General features: G+C 34.2%; 1 non-coding gene and 1 pseudogene across 1 annotated transcript; one reads left to right on the plus strand and one right to left on the minus strand.

Moving 5' to 3' along the window:
* Positions 1–6772: 6772 nt before the first annotated feature.
* On the minus strand, positions 6773–8074 carry LOC126028429 (sentrin-specific protease 2-like; annotated as a pseudogene).
* A 4365-nt stretch (positions 8075–12439) lies between these two features.
* LOC126028789 (small nucleolar RNA SNORA51) lies at positions 12440–12569 on the plus strand. The gene has a single exon (XR_007502502.1). It is a non-coding gene; the product is annotated as a small nucleolar RNA SNORA51 (small nucleolar RNA).
* Positions 12570–14826: the final 2257 nt, after the last annotated feature.

The following is a 14826-nucleotide window of genomic DNA, read 5'->3' on the forward strand; positions in this document are numbered from 1 at the left end:
AAAAAATGCTACTTACAAAAATTGTTTAAAGCAACCATCAGAATGATTTTTGTGAAGGAGGCAATTGAATAGTTCCCAGTGGATTTAATCCCCTCAGAATAAATTAATTTATTGCAGTCTCTTCATATTCTACTCTATATTTGCTCCTCTCACCAGTCCCACTCATAGTTTTGACTCAGACTCAATTTTGGAGAAGTTATAACCAAGGAAGCACACTTCTTGGTTTAATAAAAAATAATTCCCCATGTGTACTCATTAGTTACTTTATCTAACTAATAATAACATGTTGCAGAGTAAACATAGGTAGAAAACACATAGTCCAAATCAGAAAAATAGTGTTCTAATTAGTTATTATTTATATTAGCTATTATAAATAACAATTAATGAGAACAATTAAATTTTTCAGATTTGGACTATAAGTGTCCCACCAATGTTCCAATGTTTATTCTGACATGCTTACTTGTGTGCCTATTAATAATATTCATGAATTTAAGAAACTAAAAAATTTAGGACTGCGGTATTAGAATTTTGTATGTTGAAAAGTTATATATTTCTGCTAACATACACATTCAACTTTTCAAACTATTCTCCATAATGTATAATAGAATAACTTTTTCTCAAATATATATATGAAACCAATATCCCATTATCACAGAGTATTGTGCTTTTCACCAATTTGATACTACTCTCTCTTTCCATATCTAACATCCTATCTCTTCTGTCTAAGTACACAGGGAATGATTTTTGTTGTTCTTCTGTTTTCTTGCTTTGCTTCTCAAATCTCACACGCATTTTTTCCTGCAATATTCTGAATTTGTCCAGTTATAAATGTATCTCCTTTCCCAATTATGGCATTTTCAACATAACATATAATCCTTTCCAATTATGAAATTTTGAATTTTTAATATCTTTTTTTAATAAAATCTTTATTTAAGAACCATAATTACAAGCATGATTGCAGTTGGGTTTCAGTCATAAACAGAACACCCCTCTTCACTACTGCAACATTCCCATTAAGCACTATGTTACAAAAGTGTTTTTTGTTGGATTTCAGTCACAAAAAGTTCACCCCTTCAACAGTGCAACCTTCCTAACACCAATGCTCCCCATCTCTCTCCTCTCCCACCCCTGCCTGTCTTTGAGGCAAGCCTTCTATTTTTCTCACTAATTACCATTGTCATGATAGTTGTGGGTGTAGTTATTTCTCTAATTGCACTCACCAGTCTTTGTGGTAAGCTTCATATCATTGGCTGGCCCTTCCTGTCCTCATTTCTATTGTCTCAGGGTATTATTACCATACTGTCTTATTTTTCTTAAACTCCACATATGAATGAGACTATTCTGTAATTATCGCTCTCTCTGACTCATTTCACTCAGCAGAATAATTTCCATGTTCATCTATGTATAGGAAAAGTTCATAACTTCATTTTTCTGACAGCTGCATAGTATTTCATTGTGTAGATGTATCACAGTTTCTTTAGCCATTCATATGTTGTCAGGCATCTGGGTTGTTGTAATGTACCTTAAGAAGGCATGAAAAGGTACCCTTAAAACACACATAATACTTAAAATCAAAATATTTACACAATAAACATCTATTAAAGGGATAGAATTAAAGATACAAAAATTATTTCCAAGCTCAATACAAAAAAAAACTTTCAACCACTTGTGAAGAAATAGGGTGAGAATGTGAATAGACACTTCCTCAAAGAAGACAGACAGATGGTCTACAGTCCTCAAACTACGGCCCGCGGGCCACATATTGTATTTATTCCCATTTTTTTCTTCATTTCTAAATAAGATATATGCAGTGTGCATAGAAATTTGTTCATAATTTTTGTTTTTACTATAATTTGGCCCTCCAACAGTCTGAAGGACAGTGAACTGGCTCCCTGTTTAAAAAGTTTGAGGACCCCTGAATGGAAATTGTTCATTGTCATTAGGAAATGCTTCCTCACACAGGTGATAGTGGAATATATCAGAAAGAAAAGAATAAGAGATATAATGGGTGTGGTAGAAAAGAAACTACCACTCACTGTTGGTGAAAAAGTAATTTGGCATCTATGAAGGAAGTATAAACATTTTTCAAAAAATTGAAAGTAAGACTACATAGGACACAACAATTGTACATCTTCCCATCTATCCCAAAAGTACTGTTGTTAATGTGAAAAGAGTTCTGCACACCTCTATTATTGTAGCACTATTTATCATAGCCAATATATGAATTGGTCGCCAAAAAGGGACCTACATGTCCAACAGGTGAGTGGTTAAAAAAAATTCTGGTATATGTACATAAGTGAATAATAGTACAAATCTTAAAAAAATGAATAATAAAATAGTAAACTAAAGCAGTAAAAACTTAGTGGTGACCTGATCCCTTACTGCTGCAAATCATTTCCCAAACTCATTAAGACCACAGCATGGGATGAGAAGGAGCCCTGGATTTCACCACACACACACACACACACACACACACACACACACACACACACACACACACACGAATATCTCAGAAGACTTAGTAGGTATGCCTATATGTCCTCTGTATGTTTAATACCTCAATAATAATACCTCTTAGTGAGTTTATTCAAAATGTAAATGTAGCCATCATTTATTTTCTTTGATTACTTTTTTTTTAATTTATTTTTCTTTTACTTTTTTTCATATATGCAAAAGTTTATTTCTCATGCTTTTTTTAAATATTTTAAATTTTTAATTATGAGAACAAAGGTGCAAAGAAAGAGGAAAAGGTAAAGTTACAGTGGAAGGACAATCACCCATAACATATTTTAATTTTTTAAATTTTTTTCTTCTTATTCTTTACCCCATTCTATTGCTTTTCTTTCTCTCAAACAAAACCACATAATTCGATTTATCTAGCTCAGCCTCTCAAATAGAAGGAGAAACAAGGGAGGGCACCAGGATCATACGATATATGATCACTGATAGTAAGTTAGACAAAGAGGGGACCACCTACTCTAGCAGCTCAGCGGGTGATGGTGGGAGATATGGGTTGCAGAAAGGGAACAGGGAAGGGGGGAGGACAAATTTGGTGATGGGAATTCTCCTGATTCAATGTTAATATGCACCTAAAATACTACTGTGAAAGATATGTAAGCCACTATGATCAAAATAAAACTTAAAAAAAATGCTGCAACTGAGACCTCAATGACCAATTCAGATAATACTAGGTCCTTTCAGGAAAAGAGAAAGTTCAGAAGGACCAAAAGGCCACATGATAAGACAGAAAGAAGACTAACAAAAGTTTCAAGATCTTTGCCCTTGATAATAGCTTAGCATGCATTAACACTTCTATGGCATTTTCCATTTCTTAAAAAAAAAATAGTATAAACTAATTTTGCAAAAGTAAGAGGCCTGCATTTTAATTCTAGAATCTCTGATACACCAATTGGGGCATATATTTTTTAAATTTTATTTCATAGAAATTTTATTATTGTTTATCTCATCTCTCCTAAATAAATATTTCATAAATAAAATGATTTTTCTTTAAAAAAAAAAAGACCTCGGGGTGTGAAAATGAGCATGTTTAGAGCCTATAGTTGTTCCCATGGCAGTATGCCTCAAGGGCAGAGAAACCCTGTATCTCTTAAGCCAAGGAAATTCCCTTTTTAATTTCCCCAATACTTACTGTGCCTATGAAATAATAAAAAAAAATAAAATGAAAAACCTTGCTGCACCAGCCCTCCTTTCTTTGTCTTTTTTTTTCTTTCTCTTCTTATTTATTTTTTCCTTTTTCCTCTGTTTCCTATTTTTTCTTTACCCTTTTTTCTTTTTATTTTCTTTTGCTCTTTTGGTTATTATATGATGGTTATTGTATTTAGTAGCTGGGAACTTTTTTTGGAAGTTGCTGGGATTTTCTGGGGTTTTTTTGTTTTTTTGTTTTTGTTTTGTTTTTGTTTTGATTTTCTTATTTTAAATTGATATTGATAACCTCTAGATGAAATCCTCCTAGTTTTGGTTTTGTTATTGTTGTTGTTGTTGTTTGTTTTTCATGTTTTCCCCAACAGAACCACATAACTAGAATCATCTTGTTCTGACTCATGAATTAAGGAGAAATAAAATTGAAAGGTACCAGGACCAAACAGTCATATGAACATTGAGTGGAAATAAAAAATAATCAGATTTAAATACCAAACCAAAGTCAGTGACAACAGAATGGATACCCAATGTAAAACAAGCTACCAATATTCACAGAGGGGAGCAGTTACACTACCAGTCCAAGGGGGCAAAAGAAGGAGATATAGAATGCATGCTGGGAACAGGAGTGGCGGGAGAACAATGCTGGTTTTAGAAATGGCCCTGCTTCATTGTCACTATCTACCTTAAATATTAATGTGAAGGAGACGGAGAGATAGCACGAAGGTAAGGCGTTTGCCTTTCATGCAGGAGGACTGTGGTTCGAATCCCAGCATCCCATATGGTCCCCTGTGCCTGCCAGGGGCAATTTCTGAGCATAGAGCCAGGAGTAATCCCTGAGCACTGCCGGGTGTGACCCAAAAACCAAATATATATATATATATATATATATATATATATATATATATATTACTGTGAAATATTTGTAATTCACTTTGGTTACAAGAAAAAATATTTTTAAAAAAAGCTTCGTGGTGGTGATTTTTAAACAATATTAACACCATATTAATTCTAATACAGTAAAAAGCAATAATAGGATGCCTTCTGAGATTAAAAAAAATTATTCCAACATGTGAATTCATATTATTTTAATAAATATAAATGTGCCCATTTATAGTATTAAAACTCTAAAATGAAATATATCTTTACAGTAGTTGTCTACTGAAGATGAGTTCTGATATTTTTTTTCAGGTTCTGAGACACAACCTTTTATAACATTGGAAAAACAACACGAGGCACTAGATCTTGAAAAATAGGTGCTGACCAACTTTATAAACTTTCTAAATTAAAAATGCATAACCATAACTGTAAGGTTTTCAATGAACAACCAAAAACAAGAGTTAAATACAAAGTTTCATATGCAAAATAGATTATTGGAGAACTGGCAACTCAGAGCCAAGTATTAAATTTTCTTCCAGAAATTGCAGTGGGCAGTCTAATGAATAAAAGACTTAATTTCAACTTTATATATATATATATATATACATATAATTAAAAAAAATTTGAGAGAAAACTAGCTTTAAAACGAGTAGTATCTTATTAAATAAAACAGCTCAGGCCAAGGGTCACAAATTTGAGTTTATACTTAATTCAGATCTGGATGTCAATGAAAATTCAGGTTTTACAGTTATTTCAGATACAGTTGCAAGAGTAGCCACATCACCAGGAAGTCTCTCTCTTTGAGGACTACATACTCCTCCAAAGCTACTCAGCTGGCCAGAGCTTGTTGGTCATGATTATGCTTTGGCAGAATCCGGTGCCAATCTGGCTGTGTAAGATTCCTCTGAAAGGCAAGCCTCCAAAAACCAAAAAATGAGCTTCAAGTTGGCAATTGCTGCTCCAGCATGAAAGAAGGTAAAGGAATACTTCCTTCCTCCCCCAGAAACATTTCCCCTCCTGATCTTTGGTAGACTCTGACAGTTGTGTTAACATTTTTTCAGAAATAAATAGTTCAAACAAGATATGTAGAGTTAACAGAGAAAGAAAGAGCAGCAGAATATGACTACTGCCAATGATGTTTTCCAAATGGGTGAGCAGATAAATATACGTGAAGAAACACACAAAAAAGAAATCACAGAATAAATCCTTCATTTTGCACAAAAATAAAAAATTAAAATAAAAGTATTAATTAGCGTTTGTTCTTGTGTGGGCAGAACGGTCCAAGGCTCCGAGCAGGCATAACCTGATGAACAAGGTTGCAAGCAGCCCTTAACCATGTCGAGTGAAGTGCAGTAAGAAACCTCCATGCACTTCAGTACCTTGGAGAACAGATGTGAGGCGGGGACTTCTTTACCCACAATGCATGAGGTATATGGAAACATCTGTTCATGAAAGAACCACCAGCAGTTAGAGACCAGAAGGACATTCTCTCTTTTATTTAATTATCTTTATTTAAACACCGTGATTACAAATATGATTGTAGTTGTATGATTACAATCATGTAAAGAACACACCCCCTCACCAGAAGATTCCCACCACCAATTTCCCAGATCTCCCTCCTCCCCACCCCACCCACACCTGTACTCGAGACAGGCTTTCTACTTCCCTCATTCATTCACATTGTTATGATAGTTTTCAGTTTAGTTATTTCTCTAACTGTACTAATCACTCTATGTGGTGAGCTTCATGTCATGAGCTGTACCTACCAGCCCTCATCTCTCTTGTCTCTGAGATACTGTTAAAAATGTCTTTCATTTTTCTTAAAACCCATAGATGAATGAAACCATTCTGTGTCTTTATCCCTCTGACTCAGCATAATAGATTCCATGTACATCCATGTACAGGAAAATTTCATTACTTCATCTCTCCTGATTGCTGCATAGTATTCCATTGTGTATATGCACCACATTTCTTTAGCCACTCATCTGTTGAAGGGAATCTTGGTTGTTTCCAGAGTCTGGCTATTGTAAATAGCATTGCAACGGATATAGGTGTGAGGAAGGTATTTTTGTATTGTATTTGTGTGTTCCTTGGGTATAGTCCTAGGAGTGGGATAGCTGGATTGTATGGGAGCTCAATTTCCAGTTTGTGGAGGAATCTCCAAATTGCTTTCCATAAAGGTTGGACTAGACAGCATTCCCACCAGCAGTGAAAAAGAGTTCCCAGAAGGACATTCTCACAGCAACTGTTGGTGAAGGATTTCCCACATCATCTTCTTCCGGAAAATAGGCATCTGGTACTGAGCGAATGTGATCGGTTTGTCCCTAGAGATACAATTTGCATATTTACAAGTAAAGATTCTACATTCAGTTCCATTCAACTGTTGGGGAATCTCATGTGGTTTCATGCTATAGTGCGAATGTCCAATCCAGAAGATTCAGATCAGTATTTCTTTTGGTCTTACTTTCATTTTGTAAATACTGAAGGAGAATCTCACAGATCCTATGGCCCTTTTTTCCCATCCAGATATTTAAGACACTTTTTCATTAGGATTATCACCATTAGGCTCCAATGTACCTTTCAATGAATAGGCACCAAGATAAGTTTCTGTTCAAAAAAAAAAAAAAGAGAGAGAGATTGACCCCTTTGGTCCATCATTTTATTGCTTGGTGACCATCAGATTTTAATTTAGGGTTGGAAAAAGTACTGAAAACATGAAGTGCTGGATAGTCTTGGTTATTTTGTTTCTTTCCACTAGAAGATTAATATAAAAATGGATGACTTCATTATTAAGCCAGTGATAGTTCTTCAAGGTCTGGATATCTCCCCAAGTGATTGACAGTTTGAAAACACTACTTAGGATCTCATCCTTAGGACCAACACCTAGTGCATTACTGATTTCCTTTTTCATGTCCTCATTTTATCCCTTTCTTTGGCTGAGCAAAGTTTTTCTTTGGTCTCAAGTATTGATAATTTCCTTCTAAGTAAGCCTTTGCTTCCACCACCCAGGCAAAGTCAGGCTGACACTTCTTCAAATAAATCGGGTTCTTGCTGGTGTCCCCTCCTACTCTCATTTTCTAATATCATTCCAATTGTCTTCTCTGTGTCTGAAAGTTTTCCCTTTGAACACCTTTTCTCACTTCTCACTAAATAGACAGGTCCCCTTGTTTCAATACATCTATATTGTTTAGGAACAAACTGTGTTGCTTTAAACCCATGATTTGGCTAGTCCCCCAAGCCTTTGGTCTTCGATGTGTCTATCTGACTTCTTGGAGAACTATAATGAGTTGAAGTTACAGGAGGACTGAGCTTCCATGGCCACCTCTTTTAGTCACTCCAGTAACTTTCAGAACGTCTCTCTCTTCTTTTTTGAAAACCCTATTCCACAGTACAGTGGGGATGCCACTGACCCTTGCCAGTGCCTTCAGAGACTATTTCTCTTACTGCCTGTTTCTGAGTTCTCCCCATAAAGGAACTCTGGATTGCCTTTGTGATGGCACCGTCCATGAGGTCTTCTATTGTAGCCTTCAGAAGACATTTCAGAAAGAGGGTCTCATGTAATAACTTAGAAAATAAAAGTAGAATGTTCAAAGTGAAAGTAATTTAGGAAAGAGAGAGAGAAATCACATTTTGTCAGCATCACTGCAAAGGATGAGATATGACCATTAGGGATCACATTTTATAAGAGTGATTCTTTTAGGGCCAAGGGATCTCAGGTGCATTGATGGTATTAGTAAAGACAAAACAAAATATCCAAGCCAGAGTCAACAATAATGAGATCATGAGACCCAAACTTGAAGAACCAAAATAAAAAATGGGCCTGCTATGCTGGCAATCTGGGGTGGAATGGGAGGTGTATTATAGAAAAAATGAAGAGAGTTTGATTGGTGTTGGTACCGGTTCTGAAACCCAGCTATGAATAACTTTGGTTTAGATTAAAAAATTAAAAAGTAATGCCTTTATGTTTTTTGAGGTCTATGTATTAGAGTCTAAAATCATTTGCATTAGTTATTTAATGATTTTAAATCATTTCTAACTTTATATTGAATATTTTTCCTATTTTTGGGCCATACCCAGCAATACTCAGTGGTTACTCCTGGCTCTGCACTCAGAGATTAATCCTGGCAGATTTGGGGGACCACCATATGGCATTCTGGGGATCAAACCTAGGTTGGCCACATGCAATGCAAATGCCTTCCTGCTGTGCTATCACTCCAGCCTGTGTTTAGATTATTTACTCATGAGAATATTCATGACTTAGAGGAATCCTTACTAGTCTTTACGAAGAGTCTTACTAGGGCAAACATGGTTATAATCAATGAATTAACTCAACTGAACACTTTCTTTTAGGAAATAAAAATCTATTATCAAGACTGTTGAGTTATTAGTAGTATTCTATTCTTTCTTGATATGATATAATGGAAATTTCTATTCATTTAGATTGATAGTCAGGGACCATTGTCATGTGAGTGAAGTTACTTGCTGTTCTTTATTATATGAATTGTCACATTTCTCTTTGAATATACATGCTTGTACAAGAAAATTTCATTTTATGGCTTTCACTGATGATTTAAGTAAAATTTACCAAGAATAATTTAACTATTGTTAACTCAAAATTAAATGTTTTCAACACTTACTTTTAATACAGGCAATTTAAGTCCAATCCCTTTCACTACAAACAGTCTCCAGAGCACTGCCAGTAGTCATCCCTGGGCACAGATCCAAAAGTTTAAACCCTGAGCACACCCAAGTATAGCTGCCAGTCATCCAAAAAGTAAACTCTATTATGTTATCCACCTATTGAAATATCACAATAACACTTTTTGAGTAGTCCTTTAATTGACATTTCCTACTCAACCTTTTATCCCATGAAAAACCAAGATGACAAGCTTTTATCAACTCCCTTCCAAGACAGTTTTATTAATCTGAAAACCTGCCAAAGTAGGTATAGACTATGTAATCTCATTTCTGCATTGAAGTGAGCTGAGTGCCATTTAGGTTAGATACCCAACTATAAATAAATACTCTTTCACAAATAATTACTGCTGTGTTCTGTCCCCTCTCTAAATATTCACTGTAAGACTTTTTCTATTTAAAAAATATATATGTTAATATATAGTGTGATTTAATGAAAATTGTTTTATAAAAAATCCACCAATTTTTCTTTAACTAAAACAATCAGTAGGCGATTTATTGAATGTTTTATCATAAATTATAATAATCACTGTCTCAAAAAAACAAATGAAATTTGTGGCAATTGTTATGTTCTAAGAGATTATATCTCATAGAACTTAACATTTCTACCACTTTTCATTCTACATCCACAACTGAGCTTATTGCAATTAACAGTATGGGTCAAACAAATGAAATATACTAATGAAGAAAACAGATAAAATCTTTTTCCTATTTTGTGGATTCTATTGATCATATTCTCTACAGAATTGTAGTTTTTAAGGGTATATTTAAATACTTTAATTTAAAAAGTGAGATAGTTGCACTGGTGAATGGCAGTGTACATTCTATGACTGAAACCCAACTATAAATATTTCTGTAACCACAGTGCTTAAATAAAGAAATTGTCATTTTTTAAATTTTCGATTGAGAACTATCATAACAATGTGAATGAATGAGCAAAGTAGAAAGCCTGTCTAGAGTACAGGTGGGGGTGGGGTAGGGAGGAGGAAGATTTGGGACACTGGGGATAGGAATGATGCACTGGTGAAGGGGGTTGTTCTTTACATGTCTGAAACCCAACTACAATCATATTTGTAATCAAGGTGTTTAAATAAAGACAAAAAAATTTAAAGAAAAAGAAATATTCAACAAAAAATTGTCGATTGAAATCTAGAATCACTCTGCTACATTATTTTCCCAAGTTGTGGTTCTTGATTAACAGAACTTTGTGACAAACAATGAAAAATAATTGGTCTCCAGTATAATTGAAATACATTATATTAGGGCCAGTGAAAATACAGGTGTTAATGTTATGCCTTGCCTGTGGCTAACCCTCGATCCTGTGGCAGATCCATATGTAGCATGACATAGTCCCCAGAGTATTGCTGGGTATATCTCTGGAAAACCCAAAAATTTCTAAGGTGATCTGGATAATCTCCAGCATCACAGGATCTGTGAGACAGCACCACATCCTTAGCTTCTTACATTAAAGAAATGTGTAATTGATTGACAATTACCAGTATGAATGCAGAAGCCTTCTTAACACTGTTTTGGAATGTATATATATATATATATATATATATATATATATATATATATATATATATATATATATATAATATATATATATACTTATAATTTTTGGAAGGAAATATATTTCATATATATTCTCATTATAGCAATGGCAAGGTATGAAATCATGGACTTTGAAATGTAGATCTCATATAATTTTTTTCTTTTGTATTATATACTCATGTTGATAAACTAAAAATGCAACAATATTCAAGCAAAATTTATAGGAATATATTACTATGCTCTATTCAGAAAGAATATATGACCAATTAAAATGTGCTAAATGTGTATTCTACCATTTTGAAAATATGTATTTTTCTAAAATAACAAGGTTGTCTAAGTATGATAAAATATATATAGTAGTTCTTTGAATTTTTTCAACTGGGTTTTAAGCTATATGCATTCTAAGAGAAAGAAGTGCTATATCCAATCTGCCAAGAACGCTAAGATAAAATTGAAAAAACTTCGCGTAGATGCTTATGTGTTTGTGCAATATGGGAAATGAAGAACTGATGAGAAGTAGGGGATTTCAGTAATGGCACTAGAACCCAGAAGAAGGCTGAGGGAAGGCCTCGTTTGCGCTTGGTGAAGGGGATTAGGGTGGGAGTTTCAGTGTTCCACTGCTCCTGCCCAGACACAAACCTGACTCTCCCCAGGGAGCAAAAGATCAGCAATGGCACTGGGACCTGGAAGGAAACTGAGAAAAGACCCAAAAGAAGGCCCCTTTTGTATTTGGTAGAAGGGATTAGACATGTGTTTCCTTATTCCCTCCCAGACACAATCTTGGCTGACCCCCAGGGGCAGATGATCAGTGGTGGCACAGAAATCCAGAAGGAGGCTGAGGGAAGCCTGGATAAAAGGTCCAATTCATGCTTGGTCCATTTTGAAAATATGTTTTGACACTACTTAAATTTAGCTAAAAACAAAAAAATTAAATGATGATTTCAAATTAACAAAAATATCCGAAGTGTCCTTCCTCCACACCCCACACTGTCCTGTACTCTAGACAGGCTTTTTTCTACTTCCCTCATTCAGTCACATTTTGTTATGACAGTACTCAGTGTAATTATTTCTGTAACTGCACTGAACAATCCCTGTGAGAGCTCATGTTGGGAACTGGACTCTCCAGTCCTCCTTTATTTTGTCTCTGAGAATCATTACACAAATGTTTTTCATTTTTCTCAAAACCTATAGATAAGTGAGACCATTCTTTGTTTATCTATCTCCCTCTGACTTATTTCACTCAGCATAATAGATTCCATATACATCCATGTATAGGAAAATTTATGACTTCATCTCTCCTGATGGCTGCATAATATTCCATTGTATATATGCACCATAGTTTCTTTAGCCATTCATCTATTAATGGGCATCTAGGCTGTTTCCAGAGTCTGGCTGTTGTAAACAGTGCTGCAATGACTATAGGTGTGAGAAGGGGATTTTTGTATTGTATTTTTGTGTTCCTAGGATATATCCCTATGAGTGGTATAGATGGATCATATGGGAGCTCAACTTCCAGCTTTTGGAGAAATCTCCATATTGCTTTCTACAATAGTTGGACTAGACGGCATTCCCACCAGCAGTGAATAAGAGTTCCTTTTCTCCACATCCCTGCCAGCACTGCTTGTTCTCATAAAGAAAAGAATAGAAAAGATAAGGCCTCCCAATGCTTACCACAGGCTGTGTTCTTTACACTGACTGTATAGAAAGAGGGTACAGTAAATGCTCCCCATATACACCTCAAACCAGGCCCTTTGCCTGGTATGTATCGTAAATGGGGGACAAAAATAAATAAATAAAATTAACAAAAATAATTATATCATTATTTCAAATAAAATTGGTTGACTATTGAGGTCTTAAAATTGGGAGTATAGGTTAGCCACACATAACATTTTGTTGTTTGTGTCTAAAAACTTTATTACCTGAATATTGAAAAAAATTAATTTTCCAGTGTTTTCATAATTTTATTCCTATCTGTTTTACCTTAACTATGAAGTTTGGCTTTTTGAAATGTTTGTAATAACTTACCAAAAAGCATTATTTTCTTTAAAAATTAAAAATAAATCTTTGCACCACAGTAAAGGACCAACTTTCTCCAGAGAGTTGAGCATTTTATCAAATCAGTACTTTACTTCATATTATCTTTACAATTTGAGCAAGTACATATATTTGTAAGCATTAATATATCCACATAAATATAAATATATAATATATATTATATAATATAAATATAAATATAAACCTCCACACTAACTTGTTTTCATATGTCTGTCTGCCAGTCTGCATGTTCTCACACTTCAGTATGTGTCCGAGTCACTAGAATTGCAAACAGAATCCCATACAAAGCCCTCAAAAATTTTTTCATTATTTTTGGAGTAGAGCCCTAGAGTCATACATGTTTAATAACTAAGAATCTAAGCTACACTGATATAGGTGGTCAAAAGAAGACAACTTTTTCAAAAATGTATATATATATATATATATATATATATATATGCTTCTGCTTTCTATATAATAACACTAGGAACAAGAAATAATCTGGACCAAAAAAACTTCAAATGTTTCCAAATTTGAAAATCCTCTAAAGCATTTTGTTCCCAAAGCATCATATCAGACCATACTCATACTAAACGCTCTGAAGTTTTCTCCACCAATAATAAGTAAATCTTTATTTAACTTAAAATTCCATGTAATTCTCTATAAAGCAGATACACCCGCCAATGCCTTGCATGAGCACTTTCAAAACCCTCCCTGCTTCTCCGTAGTAAGCCAGTGTTGCATCTTCTACATTCTATATTCATAGTTTAACTCTTCTAGAAGAGTTCTCTTTCAGAAAAACAAGATATTATACCCATTTGCATAATGGAGAAAACTCACCTGAACTAATAAAGTCAGTGGTGTACTTCCTTTATATATATATATATATATATATATATATATATATATGTATTATATGGATGACTGGTGTACTTCCTTTATATATATATTATATGGATGACTGGTGTACTTCCTTTATATATATATATTATATGGATGACTGGTGTACTTCCTTTATATATATATATATATATATGGATGACTGGTGTACTTAATATATATATATATATATATATATATAAGGATGACAGTTGTACTTCCTTTATATATATATATATATATATATATATATATACATATTTATAAAATCCAGTGATGACTGTGCTGGTAGCTTGAGATCCATCATGAGGAAGTATTTGTGATATGAAGTTAGCAAAGTATCAATACAGCCCTTTGAGGTTAGGTTGTTAAATATCTGTTCACCTAAATAGTACTGTTATATCTACCCCCAGTAATGGATGGGAGAGTGAGAGGGCTGGGGAAAAAGATTCAACTTTCTAGTCACAACTTGTGGATACTTTCTGGTGCCTTTATACTCCAGAACTTCCTGTGATAATAAGCTGAGCCATGTTTTCCTTTGCTCCATGCCCTATCCTATCTTCTTTATATTTATTACTTACAGAATAATAATGAAATCTCTGTCCCAGAAAAATCACTTGTTTAAAATTTTCTAGAATTTTTAAATGAACTTCTAGAGAAATGGCCTAAGATAGTTCACAATTGGGACTAATATTTAACAAAGTGCCTTTTCTTAAAAATAACTCAAATGAGGTTCTGAATTTATAACATCCCAACCTCATGAAAGTAACTTACTCTAATCATATCGTTATTTCTTTGAATGAAAGTCGATATGTTTATTCCATTTGCCTGCGAATATCTTGAACGATGGATCTTTGCCCATTCATCGTTTTTCTGTTTCCTTTGAGGCCCTCATGAGCACGTACTCATATATGCAAAATGTTTTCTTAACTGCTTTGACAATGCCTGGCAAGGATATTCTCTTAGGGAGAACAGCACATAATTTTAAAGCATAACGCTGGTTCATAAAATCTGGTTCCTGAGTCTACTTCATCATTCATATGACCTAGAGCAAACATATTTGTCTATTTTTAAAGCAGATATTAATGTACTCACTTCACATCTATTTTGAAGATTGCACACCTTGGC

This window comes from Suncus etruscus, chromosome 14 (assembly GCF_024139225.1).
Source record: "Suncus etruscus isolate mSunEtr1 chromosome 14, mSunEtr1.pri.cur, whole genome shotgun sequence".
Lineage (NCBI taxonomy): Eukaryota > Metazoa > Chordata > Mammalia > Eulipotyphla > Soricidae > Suncus > Suncus etruscus.